This window comes from Zingiber officinale, chromosome 8B (assembly GCF_018446385.1).
Source record: "Zingiber officinale cultivar Zhangliang chromosome 8B, Zo_v1.1, whole genome shotgun sequence".
Lineage (NCBI taxonomy): Eukaryota > Viridiplantae > Streptophyta > Magnoliopsida > Zingiberales > Zingiberaceae > Zingiber > Zingiber officinale.
The window spans coordinates 53752213-53779060 of record NC_056001.1 but is presented as its reverse complement, the minus strand read 5'-3'; the positions used below and the strand labels follow the sequence as shown (position 1 = coordinate 53779060).

The 26848-nt window shown below is 36.2% G+C and overlaps 1 long non-coding RNA gene across 1 annotated transcript; it reads right to left on the bottom strand.

Annotated features, from left to right (window-relative positions):
• Positions 1-10559: 10559 nt before the first annotated feature.
• On the bottom strand, positions 10560-11496 carry LOC122017149. Its single transcript, XR_006121283.1, has 3 exons — positions 11453-11496; positions 11270-11304; positions 10560-10698 (listed from the first exon to the last, which is right to left on the bottom strand). It is a non-coding gene; the product is annotated as an uncharacterized LOC122017149 (long non-coding RNA).
• Between the last annotated feature and the right edge of the window lie 15352 nt (positions 11497-26848).

Genomic DNA, 26848 nt, shown 5'->3' with positions numbered 1-26848 from the left:
CTACCCACCTAAAGGTGGCCGGCCAAGCTAGCTTAGAGCCCAAGCTAGGGCCGGCCAAAGCTATTGGTGGAGCCAATTATAGGTGGTCGGCCAATAGCTTGGAGCCCAAGCTTAGGTGGCCGGCCACAACATATTAAAAAGGTTTTTTGTTAAAATTATTTCTTATGTGGATATCATGGTTTTAAAAGAGACTTTAAAATTTAAATCTTTCCTTTTATAGCTTTCTACAAAAGATTAAGAAAAAATTTGAAATTTTTCCTTATTTGTAGATTGAAAGGTAGATTTTAATTTTGAGAAAACTTTCCTTTTTAACCATGTTCATGATTTAAAAGAGAGTTTAAAAATTAAATATTCTCTTTTATAAGTTTCTACAAAAGATTAAGAAAAGATTTGATATCTTTCCTTATTTGTAGATTAAAAGAGATTTTAATTTTTAGAGATAACTTTTTTTTATCCACATGTTTAAAAGAAATATTTTAATCTATAAAATTTCCTTTTTACAAACCACCATGAAGGGAAAAATTATTAGAGAAATTTTTTTATAAATTTTCGGAGACAAATTAGGAAGTTTTAATTTTTGTTTTAATTAAAACTCTCCTTGTTTTGGGGAAATAAGTGGCTGGCCATATATATTGAGAAGAGAAAATTATTTTTAATTAAATAAATTTTCCTTTTCATGGCAAAAGAATTAAGGAAGTTTTTTTATTTAAATTTCCTTATTTGCCAAGACCAAGGATTATAAAAGAAGGGGTAGAGGTGCCTTTATGATGAATGACTCTATTATTTTTCTCCTCTCTTTTCCTCCTTGGATGTGGCTGGCCCCTCCTCTTTCTCTCTTCTCCATCTTGTGGCCGAACCTCATCTCTTCCTTGGAATCCTTGTGGTGGCCAGATCTTGCTTAGAGAAGAAGGAGAGAAAAGGTGGCAATATTTCTAGCATCCCTTGGAGCTTGGTGGTGGCCGAACCTCTTCATCTCTGGAGGAGCTCTTGGTGGCCGAAGCCTAGAAGGAAGAAGAAGGTGCTTGGTGGTTCTCATCTCGGAAGATCGTTGCCCACACAACTTCCGAGGTTAGAAGAGGAATACGGTAGAAGATCAAGAGGTTATTTTTGCTTACAAAGAAAGGTATAACTAGTAATTGTTTTCCGCATCATATTAGTTTTCTTTGTATAGTTATTTTTGGAAATACCAAACACAAGAGGCATATGATTCTAGAGTTTTCGAAATAGTTTTTCGAGTTTGTCTTTTCTTCTTTTTCGAATTTGTGATTCGATTTTTCTTTTTGGTAAACCTAGAGTTATTTAAGGAAATAAATATTAGCTTTCCTTAAAAGGCTTTGCCTAGGCGGTGGTGGTTGCTCCCATATCCAAGAAGGCCATGTGCCTCGCCATGCAGTCCTGGAAGCCAATTTTAGAAATTAATATTTATGGAATTAATAACTTAGGTAGATTTGAATCAATAGTGTTAAGTTCTGCTTGCGATTCAAATCTAAACCATTAAGAACAGATAAGTTAAATTTGGAATCAATGATGTTAAGTTCCGTCTGCGATTCCTAATTTAACTTCTAAAGAACACAATAGGTTATTTAAGGAAAGGTTCGACACTTGTACAAAAAATTTTTGTACAGTGGAACCGATACGATTTTCTTAGGACTAACCAACAATTGGTATCAGAGCTAGGGTTTGCCTCTGTGTGTTTGGTTTTCAAATTAGGTTATGCACATGTCATACATAATTTAGGCAGGATAATAGTAGGATGTGCTAACTTTGTGGTTGGAGGCTCCAACTATTATGGCTTATAGATGTTGTGTATGATTGGACCCTTGGACATGTCAAGGGCATTATTTTTGTGTGTGCATGATTGTATGTAACTAATACAGCAGGAGCTGTATTAGCCTTAGGATTTTAGAATTTTATTTTCGATCTAGATTACATGTACATTCCTTCGTGGAATATAGGATCGATATATGTAAAATTATATTTTTGTCGCGGATCGGATTCTTGTGAGGCGTGGTACTTTTGGAGCACCAGAGACGCAGCGGAATAAGAAGCAAGATGGATGCAACAACTCGACCCGATGGCGGTGGCTAAAGATGGCAGCAGCTAGGGTTGGAGCACATGGAGGACAGTAACAGGAAAAGGCCATAATAGTTGGAAAATAATTTCCATATTTATTGCTTTATTTACTGTGATGTGTGTGTATGCATGTGATGTATGCTAGGATAACTTAAAATTCCTCACTTTAAATAACTAAGTGGGAGAGGGATTTATTTTAATAAATTCCACGGTCTCCATTACTGGTTTGTAAGTGATGCAAACAAACTTGTGCGTTGGCTCTGAGTGCTTTCCTCCATATCGGATGAGTTTGTTTGTGGATCACTAGATCAAACTTCCATTTAGGATGACTATAGGAAATTAATTAAGAGCGTGTGATCTTCCCCATCGGAAGGGGCATAATCTTATTAATGGACTTAGTGTCAAGTAATGGTATACACTTAGGCACGTCTAATAGTATCCTCCCCATCGGAGTCACTATTATTATTTGTGTGACCGTAGAAAACCAACTATTAATTTGTCATAAAGATAGGTTGACAAGATAATAAAATTAAAACCCCCTCTTACAAGTGTTAAGATTTTGTATACGTCCACACTATCGTGGCATACAAAAATTCATGATGTATGAGGTAATTTTATTTGTCAGTTTGACAAGGAAATAAAATTAATGGGAAAAACCCCTCTAACAAATGTTTGATTTTGTATACGTCCACACTATCGAGGCATACAAAATTCACGGTGTTTGAGGTAATTTTATTTGTCATAAAGACTTATTGACAAGATAATTAATGGGTAAACCCCTCCTCTTACAAATGTTCAATTTTGTATACGCCCACACTATCGTGACATGCAAAATTCACGGTGTTTGAGGTATTGGTGAATTTAAATAATATTGTTTGAGGAATCAATGTTATTTTAAATTCAAAAGTTTTGACCAAATATTTGATCAAAGATAGATCAACTATTAATTTTATTCGTCATAAAGTAAAGTTGACGAGATAATAAAATTAATGAATAAAATCTCCTTTTTAATTTTGTATACGTCTACACTATCGTGGCATATAAAATTCATGGGGATTTTAAGGTGTTGGTCTTGACCAAATATTTTTGTGATTCTTAGGATTTAAAATTTTTGTCAATCCCCTAGTTGTTATACTATAGAAAAGACTTAGTAGTCCCAATTATAATGATTAAAAATAGGACTTGGACATTTAGGTAGACTGTCCTCTTAAAACTAAGAACAAAATAGGTGTATTTCATTCATTAGTTAATACATGATTAGTGGTGTTATCTACCAGTACCTGGTGTGTAGATATGAGAGCCACTGATCATGTCTGCAATTCATTGTAGAGGTTCCAGGAAACCCGATAACTATATGAAGGAGAAATCACCGTCTACGTGGGCACTACTGCAAAAGTAGCAGCTATTGCAGTGGGAGATGTTTATCCTATGATAGGAATAAAAATGATTTTTGAGAAATTGTCTATATATACCAAGTTTAGAAAGAATTCGATTCCGATTTCTAAATTATCAAAGAATAGATATTCTGTCTATTTTGATAACAAACTTGTTATCAAGAAAAATAGAAAAACTATCTGTTCTAGTACATTGGTTGACAATTTATAAATCCAATAACTCCCACGATGCTATAAATGGAAATTAATAACACATCTTCTAACTATTAAGAAAAAGCAACCTTCAGAAATGAACCAATTATATCTTTGGCATCAAAGACTAGGTTATTTTAATTTAAGTAGGATTCATTGGTAGCTGATGAACTTTTGGGTTCATTGGTAGTGGAAATCTTTTCAACCTGAGAGTCTTACTCGGAAGGAAAAATAACCGAGAAGCTTTTAAGTCTAAGAGGTATGGAGCCAAAGATATAATGGAATTGGTTCATTCTGATTTGTGTGGTCCTATGACTATCCAGACAAGAGGTAGTTTCAAATATTTCGTCTATTTTATAGACAACTATTCGAGACACAGATAGATTTACTTGATACACCGCAAGTCTAAGTGCTTTGATTAGTTCAAAGAGTACGAGGCTGATGCGGAGAAATGTCAAAGTAAAAATATCGAGACACTACGGTGAGATCGTAGTAGCAAATACCTCTTGGGAGAATTTAGGAGTCACTTATCAGAAGTAGGGATTCAATCCCAACTAACTGCACTTGGTACATCCCAACAGAATGGTGTAGTAGAAAGAAGGTATAAGGCTCTTATGGAATAATTACATCGATGATGAGTTATTTAGAAAATTACTAAATTCATTTTAAGGATATACACTGAAAATGAAAGTAAACATAGTACCTTCTAAGTCAGAACTCTCTACTCTCACAGAATTGCAGAATGGGCGTAAGCCTAGTCTGAAGCATATTCGGATTTGGGTGGTCTAGCACGTGAGAGACATTGAAAAATTGGACATGAGTTCACTTGTTTGTGAGTTATCCTAGAAAAACGAAAAGAGGTTTGTAGTTCTTAAAATCGGAAGGTCATTGTTGGCACCAATGCTCGATTTTAGAAAATGACTATACTATAAACCATAAGCCCCATGAGTAAAAATTATTCTTAAGGAAATTAAAGGACACGTCTAACCTAGTACCAACTGTACAAGATGAAATATCACAAGAAACTGCAACACGTATCACAAATGATACACAATTGCAGAAAGTACATCGTCATAGTGGGAGGGTTGTTAGGCAACATAAAAAGATTCATGTTTTGGGAAAGTCTTTGGACTCGATCCCTGGAGGACATGAACCTGATCTCCGGACATATGACGAAGCACTCCAAGATAAAGATGCAATATCTTTGCAAAGAATACAGAATTAGAATATATGTATTCTAATAGAGTCTGGAAGCTTATAAAATCACCAAATGGTGTAAAAGTCATTGGGTAAAAATAAGTCTACAATAGGAAAAGAGGGATAGACAGGAAGGTAGAAACTTTCAAAGCAAGGCTTGTTGAAAAAGGAAACTTTTTTACCGGTAGTCATGCTTAAGTCTACCCGGATTCTTTTATCTATGAGATTTAGCAAGTGGATGTCAAGACAACTTTCCTTAATGGAAGTATTGAAGAGAACATCCATATAAAACAACCAGAATGGTTCATTGCAAAGAGCAAAGAGCAAAGAGCATCTTGTGTGTAAGCTCAAACAGTCTATGGATTGAAGTAAAGCTTCAAGGTCTTGGTACATTCGGTTTAATAAAGTAATCCAGACCTATGGATTTATTTTATAACCAAATGAGTTTTGTGTATACAAGAAATGTGATGGAAACGTGGTGGTATTTCTTATACTATATGTAGATAACATTTTTGGTAGTTGGAAACAATATCAAAGTGTTGTCAGAAGTAAGGGTATGGTTGTCCAAACAATTTGATATTAAGGACTTGGGAGAATGCATATATTCTTGGGATCAAAGGGATCGCAAGAAAAGAATATATTTTACTTATCCCAAGCTTCATATATCGAAACAATCTTAGCTCGTTTTAGCATGCAGAACTCCAAGAAATGTTTCTTACCTTTTAGGCATGGAGTAGCTTTATCTAAAGAGATGTCTCAGAAGACATCAAAGGAAATAAAGGACATGAAGGCAGTTCCTTATGCTTCGGCTGTAGGAAGTCTAATGTATGCAATGCTGTGTACGAGACTGGATATCTGTTTTGTCATGGGCATGGTTAGCAGATATCAAAGCAACTCTGGACAAGGACATTGGTCTGCGGTAAAGCATATATTGAAGTACCTTAGAGGCACTAGAGATTATATGCTAGCTTACAAGGCAGATAATTTGTTCCCTGTGGGTTACATGGATTTTAACATCCAATCGGAAAGGGACAATAGTAAGTCAACCTCGGGGTTTTGTGTTTACTTTAGGAGGTAAAGTCATAACTATGGAAGAGTGATAAGCATAGGTGCTTTTTCAGACTCCACCATAGAAGCTGAGTATATGGCAGTCTCTGAGGTAGTCATAGAAGCTGTATGGCTCAGATACTTCAAGATAAACTTAGATATGATTTCTTGTTTACCCAAAATAATTTGGTGCAGTAACAAACTCGAAGAAACCATAAGTCCATAAGGCAAGTAAACACAAAAGAGTGCAAGTACTACCCAATACGAGAAATCGTATAACGAGGAGAAGTTGTTGCTGCTTAGATTGCATCAAGTGATAACCTGGAAGATCCTTTCACTAAGGCCCTTAAGGCAAGAGCTTTTGATGGGCATGTTGAAGGGTTGAGAATCAGATGTATGGCAGCAGATATGACAACTTAGTCTTTTAGTATAAGTGGGAGATTGTTAAAGTGTATACTAAAAGCCTAGCTTTTGGTATAAACATTTATCTAAAAATAAGAATCACATTGGTCAAATGTCTACATTTATGATAAATGTAGTTGTTCAATTAATTTATATTGTAGATAACATGGTGTGTGGTGTCACACACAGAGGATCATGTTATCAGCACCTTATAAATTATAAACAGTAGCTCACGACCAAAATGGAAAGGAACAAACCATTGGAAGGTCGTAGTGTAATTAGATATTAGTTTATCTTAACTATATAATTACACTAGTACACTTAGAGTGTATTGAGTAGGACCATTAGAGGTCATTTCTTTTTATACTGACTTTATAAAGGAACAAAGACCTCAGTTATTATGGAAGTGTGTGCTCTTAATCCTAATATAATAACAAGCACATATATTTGATATTTATTTCTTTAATTTATCAATGGGTGAGATTTAGTTCGATAAATCAATAAGCCTGATAAGTTAGAAATGATATCACTTATAGTGTGTGTTGTTGATCATAGAAGGAAACTGTGTCCTAGTGATCTAGGTTGATAATGTCCCCAAGAGGAGCTCATAAGGATTGTCATGTTAAACCCTGCAGGTGGACTTAGTCCGACATGACGATAAGGTTGAGTGGTACTACTCTTGGACTAAGATATTAATTAAGTGAGTTGTTAGTAACTCATTTAATTAGTGGACATTCGACATCTTAAACACAGGGAGACTAACACACTCATAATAAGAAGGAGCCCAAAATGTAATTTGGGATTGGTGCGGTAGTTCAATAATAGTTCTTTAGTGGAATGAATTATTATTGATGGAATTAAGTTGTGTGTTCGGGGTGAACACGGGAAGCTTATTTTCATCGGGAGACCAAAACCAATTCCTCCTCTCGGTCCCTATCATAGCCTCTTGTATATAGAGATTTATACCAACCTATACCCACCTTTCTACCCACCTAAAGGTGGCCGACCAAGCTAGCTTGGAGCCCAAGCTAGGGCCGGCCAAAGCTATTGGTGGAGCCAAATATAGGTGGTCGGCCAATAGCTTGGAGCCCAAGCTTAGGTGGCCGGCCACATCATATTAAAAAAGTTTTTTATTAAAATTATTTCTTATGTGGATATCATGGTTTTAAAAGAGAGTTTAAAATTTAAATCTTTCCTTTTATAGCTTTCTACAAAAGATTAAGAAAAGATTTGAAATCTTTCCTTATTTGTAGATTGAAAGGTAAATTTTAATTTTCAGAAAACTTTCCTTTTTAATCATGTTCATGATTTAAAAGAGAGTTTCAAAATTAAATATTCTCTTTTATAACTTTCTACAAAAGATTAAGAAAAGATTTGATATCTTTCCTTATTTGTAGATTAAAAGAGATTTTAATTTTTAGAGATAACTTTCTTTTTATCACATGTTTAAAAGAAAGATTTTAATTTATAAAATTTCCTTTTTACAAATCACTATGAAGGGAAAAATTATTGGAGAAATTTTTTTATAAATTTCCGGAGACAAATTAGGAAGTTTTAATTTTTGTTTTAATTAAAACTCTCTTTGTTTTGGGGAAATAAGTGGCCGGCCATGTATATTGAGAAGAGAAAATTATTTTTAATTAAATAAATTTTCCTTTTCATGGCAAAAGAATTAAGGAAGTTTTTTATTTAAATTTTCTTATTTGCCAAGACCAAGGATTATAAAAGAAGAGGTAGAGGTGCCTTCATGATGAACGACTCTATTAATTTTTTCCTCTCTTTTCCTCCTTGGATGTGGTCGGCCCCTCCTCTTTCTCTCTTCTCCATCTTGTGGCCGAACCTCATCTCTTCCTTGGAGTCCTTGTGGTGGCCAGATCTTGCTTGGAGAAGAAGGAGAGAAAAGGTGGCAATATTTCTAGCATCCCTTGGAGCTTGGTGGTGGCCGAACCTCTTCATCTCTGGAGGAGCTCTTGGTGGCCGAAGCCTAGAAGGAAGAAGAAGGTGCTTGGTGGTTCTCATCTCGGAAGATCGTTGCCCACACAACGTCCGAGGTTAGAAGAGGAATACGGTAGAAGATCAAGAGGTTATTTTTGCTTACAAAGAAAGGTATAACTAGTAATTATTTTCCGCATCATACTAGTTTTCTTTGTATAGTTATTTTTGGAAATACCAAACACAAGAGGCATATGATTCTAGAGTTTTCGAAATAGTTTTTCAAGTTTGTGATTTTTTCTTTTTCGAATTTGTATTCGATTGTTCTTTTTGGTAAACCTAAAGTTATTTAAGGAAATAAATATTAGCTTTCCTTAAAAGGCTTTGCCTAGGCGGTGGTGGTTGCTCCCATATCCAAGAAGGTCATGTGCCTCGCCATGCAGTCCTGGAAGCCAATTTTGGAAATTAATATTTATGGAATTAATAACTTCGGTAGATTTGAATCAATAGTGTTAAGTTCCGCTTGCGATTCAAATCTAAACCATTAAGAACAGATAAGTTAAATTTGGAATCAATGATGTTAAGTTCCGTCTGCGATTCCTAATTTAACTTCTAAAGAACACAATAGGTTATTTAAGGAAAGGTTCGACACTTGTACAAAAAAATTTTGTACAGTGGAACCGATACGATTTTCTTAGGACTAACCAACAGCCAGAGGGTTGTGAAGTAAGGAACTGTTGAAACTGCTCCAACATATATGGATAAAATTTTCATGAAACATCTGTACGACCAGCCATGATGACAGAATGAATAATGCTCAGAATAACCAAACTGTAAGGATACACATCTGTACGATTCGTAAAAACTGGTGTCAGGACGACCGGTGGTCACACAGAAAATTCGAGGCAAAAAAAGATGTCAAACATAGAAATTGACAGCATAGGACATCAGTGTTGAAATCAGTTGAAAATGACATCAATGCCAAAATCGGTAACACAGGGCATCGGCAACATAAAAGAGTGTTGGCGCCGAAATCAGCAGCATAAGACATCAGCATCGAAATCGGCAAAAAAGAGCGTCGACGCCAAAATCGAAAGAAAAGAGAGTCAGCGTTGAAATCGACATAAAAGAGCGTTAGTGCCAAAACCGACAGGACGGGTCGTTGGTGTTGAAATCGACAGAAAAGAGCATTGGCGCGGGAATTGGCAGCACAGGGTGCCAGGGCCGAAATCGATATCAGCAGTAGGAGACGACAACAATAACAGGAGGCAATAACAAATAACAGGAGGCGACAGAAAAAATTAGGTCAGAGAAGAAGAACTTTATTTTGATAAACATGTTAAAAAGGATATTATTAAGGAAAAATAAAAAAACTAAACATATTATTAAATCTAAAATTGATATTTAGAAATATAGAATAAATGTCTTATATAGTTCAGTTAAGAAAATCTAAACTCTAAATATAAAAAGCACTACAAAAAATAAGGCATTTTGGGACGAATTTTACAAAAAAATTCGTTGCAAAATTTTTTGGGACGAAATCAGGGACGAAAATTTTTTCGTCCCAAAATGTTTGATGCCAACTTTTGGAACGAATTATGATTTGTTGCAAATTCAGCAACGAATTTGGGGACAAAATTGGCAACGAATAAAATTTTCGTCCCCAAATTTGTCGCAAAAAAGGAACGAATAATTTTTTTGTTGCAAACTTAGCAACGAATTTTGGGATGAATTCAGTTTGGAGGAAATAATTTTTTGTTGCCAAATTTGTCCCTATTTTTGCAACAAAATTGGGGACGAATTCAGTGACAAATTATTTTTTGTTGCTAAGTTTGTCCCTAATATTGCAACGAATTTGGGGACGAATTCGGTGACAAATTTTTTTTGTTGCCAAATTTGTCCCTAATTTTGCAACGAATAATAAATTTGTTGCAAAATTTTAAGCATTTGCGACAAATTTGGGGACAAAAATACTAGTTTAATTAATAAATAAATTTTCGTCCCAAAATTCGTCCCAGAATTCGTCCCAAATTCTGGGACGAATCCACATATTCGTCCCAAATTCTATATTCGATACAATTACGATAGAGTGGGAACAAATCGTTTTCGTCGCCAAATTCGTCCCTAATTCTAAATTTTTTTTCCAGATTAAATTTCTTTTTGCAATTCAATCCATAGATACATAAACACCAAATTCAAATAACATTTATATACATTCAACACATCTTAATTTCACATACAAGAGTAATAATTGAACTCGATCAACTCATAATTCAACAAATATAAAGATCTCAACAAATTTTACAAGATCTATCTTGTTCAGCTTCTAGAAAATATTATAAAGTTCAACAATCAAATGTTATATAAGTCCATCATCCATCCAAGGAGGTAAATAAACTAAAAATACATCAAGTCATCTTCGTCTGCCCAAAAGCTTTGCACCCCTTCAAATCTCCTTTGCCTACATAACAACAAACAAATAAACCAGATCATGTGTAACAAGAAAGATTATAAATATAATACGAAATGCCCATGTAACAAGAAAGATTGGAAACAAGACATAACTGTGAAATTCCTTAAACATTCAAATAAATGTCCTATTTACCAACGATATGAACCATCCATGTCATAAAATTATAAGAAGTATCTTGAAGCTAAGTAAAAACATCGTAAATATGATACAACCTAATATAAATGGCACATCAAATTGTTATAATAATACCTATTTCACCATATCAATCAATAGCTACAAATATTCTATGTCCATGTGATCACATGGAGAGCATGAAAGATATTCTTAAAATTTCCTAACATATGAAAATAGCTCAAATGAAGAAAACACAAACTAATTAAACTTAATTTTTTTGTGATACAAGTGTTTTAGTAATCATGGTTACTTGGTTGTTAGGTAAACTCTAATCATAATTTGCAATTTGAACTAATAAAGCAGTAGTAATAAATTTCAATAAATTAAAAGCAATTAGAAAATAAATAAATAAAATTAAAAGTTTAACATGTTACTTAATACTTACTTTTTTTCTCGGACCTTTAGTTCGCCTCACCAACCCTGTTAAAAACAAATTGACAATATTAATTAAAATAAAAATTAGAAAAGTTAACAAGTCATTGATTAATGTGTAAAACAGTAAACATGAGACAAATAATCATCATACATAATTATGGGAAATTTCTTTAAATAAGCTAACAAAACTTACCCATCGTCAAAAATTAAAGTCATCATTATGATTATCATCATCCTCCTCCTCCTCCTCCTCCTCTTCCTCATTCTGCATTATACTTGAATTCTTGTTATACATCTAACTTCGCTCATTCTGCATTTTACCCGAATTCAGCTATTTAGTTAAACATTATTAACAGAAATAAATCTTATCATTGAAGACAAAACAACAAAGAAAAGCTTATCAAAAAGAAGAAATACAATTAATCAACTATAAAATAATTATTTAAAGCTAACTTTATATACAGATCATTAAATGCATATTAATGAACTTAGAAATACCGAAAAGACGTGAACAAATACAGTTGTCTTCAACTACACTGAGATCATGCCAAATTGAAACCTGCACAAGCAACATTATCAATTATTATAGTATTATTCTAACAATTTTAATAGAGTTGAAGCAATTGTAATTAAATTGAAATAATAATATTTTAATGGAACAAAATTTGGAAAAAAAACAAAATTACTCTCTATATTAGAGCAATTGTGGATCAGAATTGACATTTTTTAGATGAAAAATAAAATATTTTGATAAGGATATTTTTGAGATAAAAAATAGAATAGGGTCGCTTCTGTTTTTTCCTTTAAAAGAAAATCTTTTTAACAATAATAATAATAATGAGCACCCTTTGAATTTTGTATCAAAGAAAAAAAAACATGTCAACTCTATTGTAATTTGTCCCTCCATTAATTAATTCCAATCTAAAAACTATCCTACAAGTATTTGTAATGATAAAGAGGATCAGTACACAGAAAATCAAAGGTAAATTTATACCTATGGTATACTGGAGCTCCCCATACATTTAGGATTCGAAACCCTAGTATCAAAATTTTGCCCTAGTGTAGTTGAGATTTTATTACTTCCACACCCCTAAACTGCACATCTATATACAAGAAGAACTACAAATCTTTATCCAAAAAACAGCCCTAAACCCTATTTCACAGATCATTGGTCATTGACATCTAAGTGATCAAGGGTTGCAGTGCTTTTCTTTGTTAACAAACAAGAACGAAGCCCTAAATTTCACAGATCAGTACTCCACCATTCCAAATCTTGCGACATCAGTGCTAGCAACGGCGACTCGCAGCCAACTGCCGCCAGGCGCGGCCACGCGCGGCCAGGCGCGGCCACGCGCGGCCAGGCGCGGCCACGCGCGGCCACGCGCGGCCAGCCGCGGCCACGCGCGAAGAAGTGGGCAGATGTGGGAGAAGGGAGAGGGAAGAGGGAAGAGGGGAGAAGGGAGAGGGTTACCTGTGCCGCAGCCGATCGGGAAGGAATCAGCCGCCGCAAGAGTTGCAGTGAAGGGATGAGTGAAGGGGCAGATGGGTGGGAGGAGATTTAGGGTTAACTTATAAATTAAAAAATTTCTTTCCATTGCTTATTTTTTGGGACGAATCTAGGAATTCGTCCCCAAATCTGGGACGAATTCCAAAATTCGTCCCAGAATATAAAAATTTTTAAAAAAAATAAAAAAATGATTTGGAAACACTAAATATGAACTTAGAGATATCGGATTTCCGTGAAATAAGTTTCTATGGATTTCTAATTTTCTCGTGATCTTAAAAATATCTTCATCCATAATTTTAACATACTATATTAAATGCGGCAAATTTTTTTTATTATGAATTAGGTCAAATTCGGGTTAAAAAATCACCATACTAAATATATGAGGTTAAAATTTTGGATGAGGATATTTTTAAGATCATGAGAAAATTAGGAACCCATAGAAACTTGTTTCATGAAATTCCGAGATCGTTAGGTCAATATATAGGCCTTCCAAATAAATTTTCTTTTATTTTTTATTTTTTTAAATTTGGGACGAATTCCAGATTCGTCCCAAAATCTGGGACGAATCTAGAAATAAGTCCCAAATTTTGGGACGAATTCCTGGATTCGTCCCAAATTTTGGGACGAATTCCTGGATTCGTCCCAAATTTTGGGACGAATCCAGGATTCGTCCCAAATTTAAGAAAAATAAAAATTAAAAGAGAAATCATTCGGAAGGCCTAAATATGGACCTAACGATCTCGGAATTTCATGAAACAAGTTTCTTTGGGTTTCTAATTTTCTTATGATCTTAAAAATACCCTCATCCTTAATTTTAATCTCATATATTTAGTGTGGTGATTTTTTAACCCGAATTTGACCTAATTCAGGTAAAAAAACACGAAACACAATATATAATTTTAAAATTAAGGAAGAGGATATATTTATGAATAAGGGAAAATAAGAAACTTATAGACTCTTGTTTCATGAAATTCTGACATTTGTAGATCTATATTTTTAGTTTTAAACACATATTCAAACATGCGTTACACGCTAACATACTTAATTAATACCAAACTATCTATGTTTCACTAAATATGGACCTAACGATCTCGGAATTTCATGAAATAAGTTTCTATAGGTTCCTAATTTTCTTATAATCTTAAAAATATATTCATCCATAATTTTAACATATTATATTGAGTGCGGTGAATTTTTTATTACAAATTAGGTCATATTCATGTTAAAAAATCACCACACTTAATTTATTAGGTTAAAATTCAGATTTAGGATATTTTTATGATCATGATAAAATTAGGAATCCATAGAAACTTGTTTCATGAAATTCCGAGATCATTAGGTACATATTTAGGCCTTCAGAATGTTTTTTCTATTATTTTTTATTTTTTTTAAATCTGGGACGAATCCTGGATTCGTCCCAAAAATCTGGGACGAATCCAAAAATTCGTCCCAGATTTTGGGACAAATTTCTGGATTCGTCCCAGATTTTGGGATGAATTTCTGGATTCGTCCCAGATTTAAGAAAAATAAAATATAAAAGAAAATTTATTTGGAAGGCCTAAATATGGATCTAACGATCTCGGAATTTCATGAAACAAGTTTCTATGGATTTCTAATTTTCTCGTGATCTTAAAAATATCTTTATCCATAATTTTAACATAATATATTAAATGCGGTGAATTTTTTATTATGAATTTGGTCAAATTCGGGTTAAAAAATCACCATACTAAATATATGAGGTTAAAATTTTGGATGAGGATATTTTTAAGATCATGAGAAAATTAGGAACTCATAGAAACTTGTTTCATGAAATTCCGAGATCGTTAGGTCCATATATAGGCCTTCCAAATAAATTTTCTTTTATTTTTTATTTTTTTAAATTTAGGACGAATTCCAGATTCGTCCCAAAATCTGGGACGAATCTAGAAATTCGTCCCAAATTTTGGGACGAATTCCTGGATTCGTCCCAAATTTTGGGACGAATCCAGGATTCGTCCCAAATTTAAGAAAAATAAAAATTAAAAGAAAAATCATTCGGAAGGCCTAAATATGGACCTAACGATCTCGGAATTTTATGAAACAAGTTTCTTTGGGTTTCTAATTTTCTTATGATCTTAAAAATACCCTCATCCGTAATTTTAATCTCATATATTTAGTGTGGTGATTTTTTAACCCGAATTTGACCTAATTCAGGTAAAAAAACACGAAACACAATATATAATTTTAAAATTAAGGAAGAGGATATATTTATGAATAAGGGAAAATAAGAAACTTATAGACTCTTGTTTCATGAAATTCTGACATTTGTAGATCTATATTTTTAGTTTTAAACACATATTCAAACATGCGTTACACGCTAACATACTTAATTAATACTAAACTATCTATGTTTCACTAAATATGGACCTAACGATCTCAGAATTTCATGAAATAAGTTTCTATAGGTTCCTAATTTTCTTATAATCTTAAAAATATATTCATCCATAATTTTAACATATTATATTGAGTGCGGTGAATTTTTTATTACAAATTAGGTCATATTCATGTTAAAAAATCACCACACTTAATTTATTAGGTTAAAATTCAGATTTAAGATATTTTTATGATCATGAGAAAATTAGGAATCCATAGAAACTTGTTTCATGAAATTCGAGATCATTAGTACATATTTAGGCATTCGGAATGTTTTTCTATTATTTTTATTTTTTTAAATCGATTAATCTGGATTCGTCCTCAGTTTGGGACGAATCCAGATTCGTCCCAAATTTAAGAAAAATAAAATATAAAGAAAATTTATTTGGAAGGCCTAAATATGAACCTAACGATCTCGAATTTCATGAAACAAGTTTCTATGGATTTCTAATTTTCGTGATCTTAAAATATCTTTATCCATAATTTTAACATAATATATTAAATGCGGTGAATTTTTATTATGAATTTGGTCAAATTCGGGTTAAAAATCACCATACTAAATATATGAGGTTAAAATTTTGGATGAGGATATTTTAAGATCATGAGAAAATTAGGAACCCATAGAAACTTGTTTCATGAAATTCGAGATCGTTAGGTCCATATATAGGCTTTCCAAATAAATTTTCTTTATTTTTATTTTTTAAATTTGGGATTTATTCCAGATTCGTCCCAAAATCTGGGACGAATCTAGAAATTGTCCCAAATTTTGGGACAATTCCTGATTCGTCCCAAATTTTGGGACGAATCGATTCGTCCCAAATTTAAGAAAATAAAAATTAAAAGAAAATCATTCGGAAGGCCTATATGACCTAACGATTCGAATTTCATGAAACAAGTTTCTTTGGGTTCCTAATTTTCTCATGATCTTAAAAATACCCTCATCCGTACTTTTAATCTCATATATTTAGCGTGGTGATTTTTTAACTCGAATTTGACCTAATTCAGGTAAAAAAACACGAAACACAATATATTATTTTAAAATTAAGGAAGAGGATATATTTATGAATAAGGGAAAATAAGAAACTTATAGACTCTTGTTTCATGAAATTCTGACATTTGTAGATCTATATTTTTAGTTTTAAACACATATTCAAGCATGTGTTAAACGCTAACATACTTAATTAATACTAAACTATCTATGTTTCACTAAATATGGACCTAACGATCTCGGAATTTCATGAAATAAGTTTCTATAGGTTCCTAATTTTCTTATAATCTTAAAAATATCTTCATCCATAATTTTAACATATTATATTGAGTGCGGTGAATTTTTTATTACAAATTAGGTCATATTCATGTTAAAAAATCACCACACTTAATTTATTAGATTAAATTTCAAATTTAGGATATTTTATGATCATGAGAAAATTAGGAATCCATAGAAACTTGTTTCATGAAATTCCGAGATCATTAGGTCCATATTTATGCCTTCCGAATGATTTTTCTATTATTTTTTAATTTTTTTAAATCTGGGACGAATTCTGGATTCGTCCCAAAATCTGGGACGAATTTAGGATTCGTCCCAAAATCTGGGACGAATCCAAGATTCGTCCCAGAATCTGGGACGAATTCTAGATTTGTTCCAGAATTTGGGACGAATCCTGGATTTGTCCCAGAATCTGGGACGAATTTTGCAACGAAAATAATGTTCGTTGGGAATTTGCGACGAAAATATTTTGTTGCAGATTTCGTTTCTAATTTGGATCAAATTTTGTGTTTGTCGCCAAAATTGTTGCGATTTTGGGACGAAAATTTTTCGTCCCAAACTTTCGTCCCTAAATTATTATTTTTTTGTAGTGAAGGAAAAAGATTAAATTATCCTAAAAACTATAAACAAATAAATATATATAATCTAATAAGATCATGATTGTGATCCGATTGTAATTGATTATGATTTTTCTATGAGTTAATCGTCTCCCAAGTTATAGTTTAGATTAGAGCACAGTGATCAGAGGTTGCCTCCTGCTCCAAATTATAATATGAGGGAGTGATAAATCTAAAAAAATTATAATTAATTATAATTAAATCACGATCATAGTCTAACCATAATTATAAATAATATATTCCTTAATTTACGTTTGTTTTTTTCATGTACTAGGATCTCCCATTTGTTTTTTCTTCCTGAACGGTCACCGAGAATCGTTAAATCACCCTTTCACTTTACTATTAGATAATAATTCCTTGTTAAAGATTATTAATATATTATACAAATAATATACCACTTACTGAATATGATTTTTAATGAATATTTTGATTGATAAAGGTAATGTCAACTTCGGACACGTCTGTTGACTTGGAACCAAAGAGTATTGTATTGCTACAGGAAGATCAGAATCGAATCTAGATTTTAAAGTTATAAAGGTTGAAAGTTAAATTTTCTTGTCACTCAGTGTGCAGATTGAAAAATTTTGATGGGTCTAAACCAGATATCCAATTGAAGTTTAATTAGGTTAAGAGGACAAATAATTAGTAGGAAACTTAGATAAGTCAAAGAGGAATCTATATCATCCAAGAAGTCCAATTGGATGAGATCTTGTATCTGACAAGTAGTTAAAGTCAAGATAAGATATTTGACAGGAAAATTTAATGTGTCAGACATTGAGTCAAGTGATTTTACAAATGGTAATTAAGTTAGATAAATAATTAGAGAAGAGAAATCTAGTGAAGAATAACTCTAGTGAGACTATAGGCGTTGGTCCAACTTAGATTCATTTTAAAAATTTAAATTGAGATCAAAATTAGATCATGATTGTGTTAGACTTAATTCATAATTAAATTATATGTGTTAACTCTGTTTTTGTAGGTATTTTTATTATTTTAGATTAAAATATTTTACAAGAGTTTAGAGTAAAAAATAAAATTCGGATGAACAGTACTCGAGACACCTCAGTTGATTAGAGGTGCCTTGAGTGAAGGCTTGGAAGCGCCTTGGATAGATGGAGGCGCCCAGGAGATAAACTTTGACGATAAAATTTTAATAATTGGAGGCGCTCTGGCTAACTGGAGATGCTCTCAACCTAATAGAGGTGCCTCTGAGTAGATAAAGGCTGCAGATCTCGATTCGAATCAGCGTTCATGGAGACACCTTGGGACATTGGAAACACCTCCAATGCAGTATAAAAGGAGCGTTCGGTTCAGCCATGACTCACTTCATCAATTCTTTATAAGCTTTTAAGTTCATTTTGCTACGTCTTGCAATTGTTGTGCTGCGACCTTACTATGTCGAATCTACGCTCAAGCAAACTTTTACGTAGGGATGTAAACTAGCCAAACTGAGTCGAACAATATTAAACTCGAACTTGGCTCGTTTAAGTTATATTCGGGCTCGAGCTCGGCTCGAGCTCGAGCTCGAATCAAACTTTTATTACAAGGCTCGAGCTTGATCGGCTCGTTTTGGAATTACTAAGCTCGCAAACAGTTCGAGTTTGGCTCGTTATTAGTTTGATTATCATAGTTAACGAGTCTAACTTGTTAAATGAGCTCGAGCTCATTTTCGAACTCATTTTAGAGCTCATTTTTTGACTCGTTTTAAGACTTATTTTGTAAGCTTGTTAAGCAAACTCAATAACTCATTTGAATAAATATTCAATAAACCTAACAACTAAAATAATATAAACTCAACACATTATTGAACACCCCAAACAACTACATTAAACTTCCCAACTCAACACACCATTGAACATGTTCGCGAGCCTTTCAATTAAATCGAGCTCGAGCCAGAGTTCATGAGTTTATAAACAAATATGCTCTCGAGCCCTTTAAATGAGCCGAGCTCGAGCATGAGTTCACAAGCCTATAAAAGAACATGTTCTCGAGCCCTTTAAATGAGCCGAGCTCGTGCCCTTTAAACGAGCCGAGCTCGAGCCCGAGCTCGTGAGCTTATAAACGAACATGTTCGTGAGCTCACGAGCCGAATATCCTTAAGCTCAAGCTCGGCTCGATAAAACTATCGACCTCGAAATCGAGCTGGAGCTCAGCTCTATAAGTTAAACGAATAAACTCAAACGTGCTTTTTACTTAATCAAGCTCCGAATATATATCTCGAACCATTTGATTCATTTATATCCCTACTTCTAGGTAAGAATTGAAACTACATAAAGTTACCAGTGTTGGTAACGATTTAAGTTGATCATTATCATTCTTGGATAAAGAAAATATAGAGTATTACACTTTCTTCAATCTTGTATTCGATATCTCTATTTGAAGATTTTTTGGAAGAGATTTCAGTAAATTATCCAAATGAAATAGTCCAAGACATCATGTGCCTTAAACTAGTAGTGAGACTACGAACCATTTCAATACATACTCAAGTTTTTGAAAAGATTTTAGAGAAAAAAAACAAAACAAAACAAAAGAAAGGTTTACAAAAAAGATTCACCCCTCACTCGTTCACTAGTTCGGATCTATCCTACACATTGATTTACTTCTTTTTCTTTATTATACCTATTTTTACTTTTTATCATTATCATTGTATAATGATCAAAGATTAAAAAGATCCATCTTATTTATGTAAAAAAGTATCTCATATTAAAATAATATATAAAAAAAGTTATTTTCTCCCAAAATACACTTAATCCAATACTATTATAGTAGTTTTGACGACAATTGATATATTTATGTTCCAAGTAATTTTATACCAAATAAACTTCAATGTTAATTAAAATTATTTTAACCTTAGTCAAATCGTCCAATATACTTCAATATTAATTAAAACTACACTAACTTAATTTAAATTAGTTTAACTTGATTATAATTTAGTATTATAACAGTTTTGGAAAATTAATGGGGTATTCCTGATGCTTACCAAGAAAAGGAGAAATGACTTGACAAAAAGAGAAGTGATCAATAAATCTTATTTGCCTATAACTTGGAACTAATCAATCAAATATTCTTCTGTTGCCTATTGACCATTTGTATTTATATACATGAGGATTTTGATTGAGAAATAAGAGAATTAAATCATTTTATCTAAGAATACTTTGATCAAAATTACTATAATAATATTGAAATAAGAGTATTTTTAAAATAAAAAATTAAAACGATAATGAAAAAACTTCCATTTGACTTTTGATCCCAACTGTTTCATTGTTGACTATCAAAATTGTTATATTATTTTCAACCTAAGGCGTCCTTTGGATGAAAACAAAAATAAAAAATAGTGGTAAAACACTAAATAAATTAAACGAATAATAAGAGGAGCTCGAATTTCAAATAAGATAAAGATCTAACAGGTTGATTTTTAAATGTGAATAAGTTATGCGGTATATTACCTAGGATACAAACTAGTGATCAAAAATTCATAAACTTTAGAATTAATTAAACAAAGTTCAGAACTCCATGTTATTAAAAAAAAAAAAATTGCCATCGCCAACTGTATAATGATAGGGCGATTTTCAATTTTCCAGGATGAACTCTAAGTTTTAATAAATTAATAGATAATTTTTTTTAATATATAATTAGTCTAAGAATATTAAATTGGTGGGCTGTCTACTGAGAATACTTTTAAATTTATCTTAATCATCGGTAAAAATTATCGAACATGTTATTCTCAAAATGAATCACATAGGCTAGATAACTAATATTAATTACAAAATACAAAGAATTACCCCCGAGTTATCTTGTTTAATTTTTTTTATCATTATTATTGTCTCTAGGAATCTCCCATTTTCTTGCCCAGTTTGTTATTATTAGACCATCTCCAACCACAAAATCTATTTTGGTGCACTTTCAACACCAATTTGATATCATTTGAGCACCAAAAATTTTTCCAACTCCAACCAATGTACACCATTTCCTACACTAAAAGGAATATTTTTTAGAATATTCTATTTTTCCATCTTATAATTTATTATCAACATACATATTAATTTATTAAATATTTTTATTACGATAATAATTACTATTAAAATTAAAAATTTTAGTGTACATGATAATTAATTTTTATGATATTATGTTTTTAATTACAAGAAAATTAAAATTAGTATTTTGTAATTTTATTAGAAATAATTTAATAAACATACTAATATTTAATATTTAAGTTAATAATTAATATAAATTTATAATATATAAAATTTACATAATAAATTCAATTAAATTAAATAATATTAATTTATAATATTTAAGAATATTTTAAATATAAATTTAAGATTATAATATATTATATTTAAAAAATCCAAACTTACACCATTTTAGTATAAATTTTGAGATCTCCATTGGAAGAAATATGATGTCCCTTTTACATTAAAATGATGTAAAAGAACACCGATTGGAGTTGTTCTTACTCTTTATTCTTTCTCTTTGTTTTTTCTTCGGTGGAAAGAAAGAAGTGTGGAAGGACAAAGTTCAGTCATCAGACAGGCGCCAGCTGACGAGGAAGGTAGGGCTTGAGCTTGTTGCTCATAATGGAAGGCCAGCGTCCTGCCCAGCACAAAAGGAAGCTGATCTCTGACCACATCCCATCCTCCTATTCCCTATTTCCTATATTCCCTATTCCCTATTCCCTATTCCCTATTCGCAGCCATCCCTCTCTCTCCCCTCTCCAGGCCTTGGTGCCAGTTAGGGTTCCCCAGAAGGGCACAGAAGACCTTGGACGCCCACCAGCCTGCAAGCTTTGTCACGGAATCACGCAGTCTCTCAGACCGGGCAGTACAGGAGCAAGGACATATCGATATCATATTATTTAGTTATTAACCACGCTTCAATGGCACAGGGCCTCCGTTTTGCAATGCAGGCAGTCGCTCCGCGTCAAGGGCTGGCTATTCAGGGAGGCCTTTGCCATGCTCCAACTCCACGTAGGAGTTGGATAAATGCATGGTAATTTATTTATAATGGATTGAGTTTCAGAAAATACTATCCTTCTGTCAGGTACTTAATATTTGTGCCCATGATAAACCTCTTGTCAATGTCCATTGACATGGGACTATCACGTGGGGGACCGTTAACATGACGAATGCAGTGATAAAGAAGGATCTCATCTTACTATCACGGTGAAAGTCAACGAAGGTCAGAGTCAAGATAGTCGACGACGGATGGAGGGTCTTGGCCGGTCGGGTGGGACATAGCCCGATCGGGAGTTAAGCGCTGACCCACATTCCCTGGCATGAAGTAGTCAAACCGACGCTCAATATAATGGACTCGCAGAAGCCGAACCGAGCAGCTCTTCCGCTCCGCACAACATCGGACAATATGGATCAAGGCCAATTGGCTGAGCGACTCTCCTGCTCGGTGCGACAGTGGGTTCCCGGCCGAGCAGCTATCCCGCTCGACCCGCAATGGACGACACTAAGGGGACTCTCAGCCGAGCGGCCATTCCGTTCGGCCAAACAACAAATACAGCAGGATATCCTTCGACATCCTTTTGGGAGTTAGTGTCGCCGACGGGTGGCATGGTCAGACAGAGGATCGTACAGCAGAAGCTTCCACTGTCATTTCAGAGATATGCTCGGCTCATTAAGGTATTGTGTCAGGGATACTTTACTGACATGCCCCTTTAGGGAAAGTTTGGGATAGCGTGCCTTCTTTGAGAAATGTGAGTACATGCTACAGGAGCCCTATATAAAGGGGGTCCAGGCATCGACGAAGGTATGCTTTTCTCGCGATCTCTACAGTTGCGCTACAGTCCCCTTTGCTTCTTGCTTCGCCGAAGACTGACTTGAGCATCGGAGGGCTATTGCCGAGGACCCCTTCCCTGGCTCGGCACTGACACTGCTTGTGTTGCAGGCAGGAGCGAAGCCCCTCGAAGATTAGCAGGAGCTCCACGTCCCCAGCATCCACCTCCTCGACTTTCGGACATGATCATATTTAGCGTCGTCTGTGGGAACGTCACCTGAATCTGAGTCGTGGAAATGGAAGACGCTGGACGGCTAACCACCGTGACACTCACGCAAGAGGAGTTGGAGATGCTCGTGCAAGCACAAGCAACAAAAATGATGGAGCAGCAACAACAACAAGCGATAGCCGATCGGCCAGCACTGCAACCGGCAACCTCGGCGGCCGATCGGCGAGCGGGGCAAGAAGTCCGAGTAGAGCGACTCTCTGTATGGGGGCAGAACCAAAGGCTGACCGACACCCAAGGGGAAGCACCACCCGCGTCGATCCCCTTTCATCGGGCTATGTTCCAGACCCCCTTGGAGATAGCCCAAGCACATCAGAAGCGGGGGTCATCTTCTAACGAAGCACCCGTTCGGGATGCACGGAAAGGAAAAGCACCCCTGAGCGTCGCATCCCCCGAACGGATCAACAGACAGTTCTCAAAAGAGATCTTACAAGACCCCCTGCCTCGGCACTACATCTCATTGGTAATCGGGACCTACAACGGGGCGACCGACCCAGATGATCATCTGGATCAGTTCAACAACGAGGCTACACGAACGAAGTAAAGTGCAGAGTCTTTCTCATGACTCTCTCCGGATCGACGCAGTGCTGGTTCAGAAGGCTGCCAAACGGCTCGATACAGAGCTTCAAAGACTTCCGAGTCGTCTTCCAGCACTACTTCGCCAGTAGCTGACGCTACCAAAAGACAAGCATCAGCCTCTTCACCCTGAAACAAGGGCCCAAGGAAGCGCTCCGAGCGTACATCCAGCGTTTCAATCAGGTGGCCATGGATATCCCCTTGGTCTCGTCCGAGACCATGATGAATGCCTTAACCCAAGGGATCGCCAAAGGGAACTTCTTTCGGTCGCTCATATGGAAGCCGCCCGGAGACTTCGACCACCTGTTGAAAAAGACCAACGAATACATCAACGTGGAAGAGGCCCAAGCAGCTAGAAGGAAGGAGGCATCGATTGAGCATTCAGCGCCGACCGAGCGTCAATTGACTAGCAACCATATGCCGCCCAAAGGACCGAGGGCTGAAGGATCGCGGCTGCATCAAGAGACCAGAGCACACGCCGTACAACATGTGGCATCTGGTCGGCCCAAGGTGTCCAAGGGCAAGGTATGGACAACTATGTTCTGTTCGTTCTACCAGTCAGCAACGCACAACACATGGGGCTGCTGAGAACTGACGTCAATCATCAGCCGACATGCCCCTAGGGGATATCGCCGTTGCTCTCCATCTCCTGATCATCAGGATCGCCGCCGCTCGACCGAGCGACGAGAAGAGAGAAGGGAGCCCGAACGCCATCACCATCAGTGGAGGGAGGAAATCGATCCCTCCACAATCTAGGTCAAGCGAAATAGGTCGTCTGCCCGAGAAGAGGAAAATAGAAACAATGCTTTCCGGGGAGAGATAGGCATGATTGCAGGAGGGCTGACTGGCGGAGACTCCAACCGGGCCAGAAAATCATATGCTCGGCGGTTGGAGATCCACGCTGTCGAGTGCAGTAAAGAGAAGGTCGAAGGGCCTCAGATTGGTTTTGGCCCTAGTGATCTGGAAGGGGTCGAAGTCCCTCATGATGATGTTTTGATCATCCGAGCGGTGATCGCTAACTACACCATTCACCGGACCTTCGTCAACGCAGGAAGTTCAGTGAACATCATTTTTAAGAAGACATTCGACCAGCTGTAGATCGATCACAGCGAGCTGCTGCCCATGGCGACCCCGCTTTACGGATTCATGGGCAATGAAGTCTTGCCGATCGGCCAAGCAAGACTAGCCATCTCGCTGGGAGATGAGCCGTTGAGGAGGACCCGGAACACCAACTTCATAGTTGTGGACGCACCATCGGCCTACAATATCATTTTGGGCCGCCCGACCCTCAACGAATTCTGAACGGTAGTATCCACTTACTGCCAGAAGATAAAGTTCCCAATAGACGACCAGGTGGGCGAGGTCAAGGGCAACCAACTGGCCGCTCGGCGATGCTACGTGGAGATGGTCAAGGTCGAGGCCAAAGCAGCGCGGAAGGCTCCACGGCTAGAGGTAAACGCTATTACCGAGAAACCTCCCACCTTAGTATATGAAGAAAAGGAAGAGGCGCAGATCCACCCAAGCCGGTCGAAAGCCATGACTTTTGTGGCTGCCGACCTGGAGGAGAAGAAGAAGGCAGAGCTGATCACCTGCCTCAGGGAAAATAATGATATGCTCGCCTGGTCGACACATGAGTAACCCAACATCTCCCCAAGTATGGATCAGCACGAGCTCCACGTCCGATCGGACGCTCAGCTGGTCAAACAAAGAAAATGGGACTTCAGTGCCGAGTAGAACGTGATCATCCAAGCGGAGGTAGAAAAGCTATTGGAAGCCAACCACATCAGGGAAGTCCAATTCCCGAGATGGCTAGCCAATGTGGTACTTGTCTCCAAGTCGGGCAACAAATGAAGGGTCTGCATCGACTTCCGCGACATAAACAAGGCGTGCCCGAAGGACTTCTATCCGCTGCCCAGATAGATCAACTAGTGGACTCGACGGTGGACTGCGAGTTGATCTGTATGCTCGATGCATATCAAGGATACCATCAAGTGCCACTTGCCCGCGAGGACCAAGAGAAGGTTAGCTTCATCACGGTCGACGGAACATACTGTTACAACGTCATGCCGTTCAGACTGAAAAATGCTGGGGCCACTTACCAAAAGCTAATGAATAAAGTGTTCCGACGACAGATCGACCGTAACATGGAGGTATACGTCGATGACATACTCATCAAATCCCTCTGAGCGGCTGACCTATGCGCAGATATCAACGAAACTTGCCGAACGTTAAGAGCATACGGGATAAAATTGAACCCAAGCAAGTGTTTATTCGGCTCAAAGAGTGGTCACTTTCTAGGCTACATTGTTGTCACCGAGCGAGGCATCGAAGCCAACCCCAGCAAGGTCCACGCTTTGCAGAACATGCCTCCACCTCGGAATTTGAAGGAAGCTCAGAGGCTGACTGGTCGGATCACGACATTATCCCGGTTCATATCCAAGTCATCCGATCGGAGCCTACCATTTTTCAAGATACTACGTCGAGCCACAAAATTTTGATGGGACGTCGAGTGTGACCGAGCGCTAGAGGAGATGAAGGCGTACATAAGCTTGCTACCTGTGTTAGCCAAGCCAGTCGCAGGTGAGCCGCTCTGGATATATTTGTCATCCAATGAACATGCCGTTGGATTAGCTTTAATCAGGCAGAATGGCCAGGATCAGCAACCTGTATATTTTCTGAGTCATTTATTGAAGGACGCTGAATATTGCTACACCGGTGTCGAAAAATTGGCCTATGCACTAGTACTCGCCGCGTGGAGGCTTCACCCATATTTCCCAGTGCACTCGATAATAAGATAATAGTGATGACTAACAATTCTTTAGGAAGAGTCCTCCTCAATTCAGAAGCGTCCGGATGGCTAAATAAGTGGACGACCGAACTTAGCGAATTTGACATCCAATATCAACCCCGAGCGATAATCAAGGCTCAAACCCTGGTGGATTTTGTTATAGAAATCCAGAGTAACGAGCCACCGGTGACATGGAAGATATACGTGGACGGCTCATCCACTCGGCAGGGTAGCAGGATCGGCTTAATCCTCATCTCACCTTGGGAAGACCGGATGCAGCTGTCCGTCCGGTTGGACTACCGAGCTACCAACAACGAAGCAGAGTATAAGACATTGATAGCTGGTCTACAAGCAGCTCGACACGTGGGAGCATATAAGGTCCTCATTCATTCGGATTTCCAGCTCGTCGCCC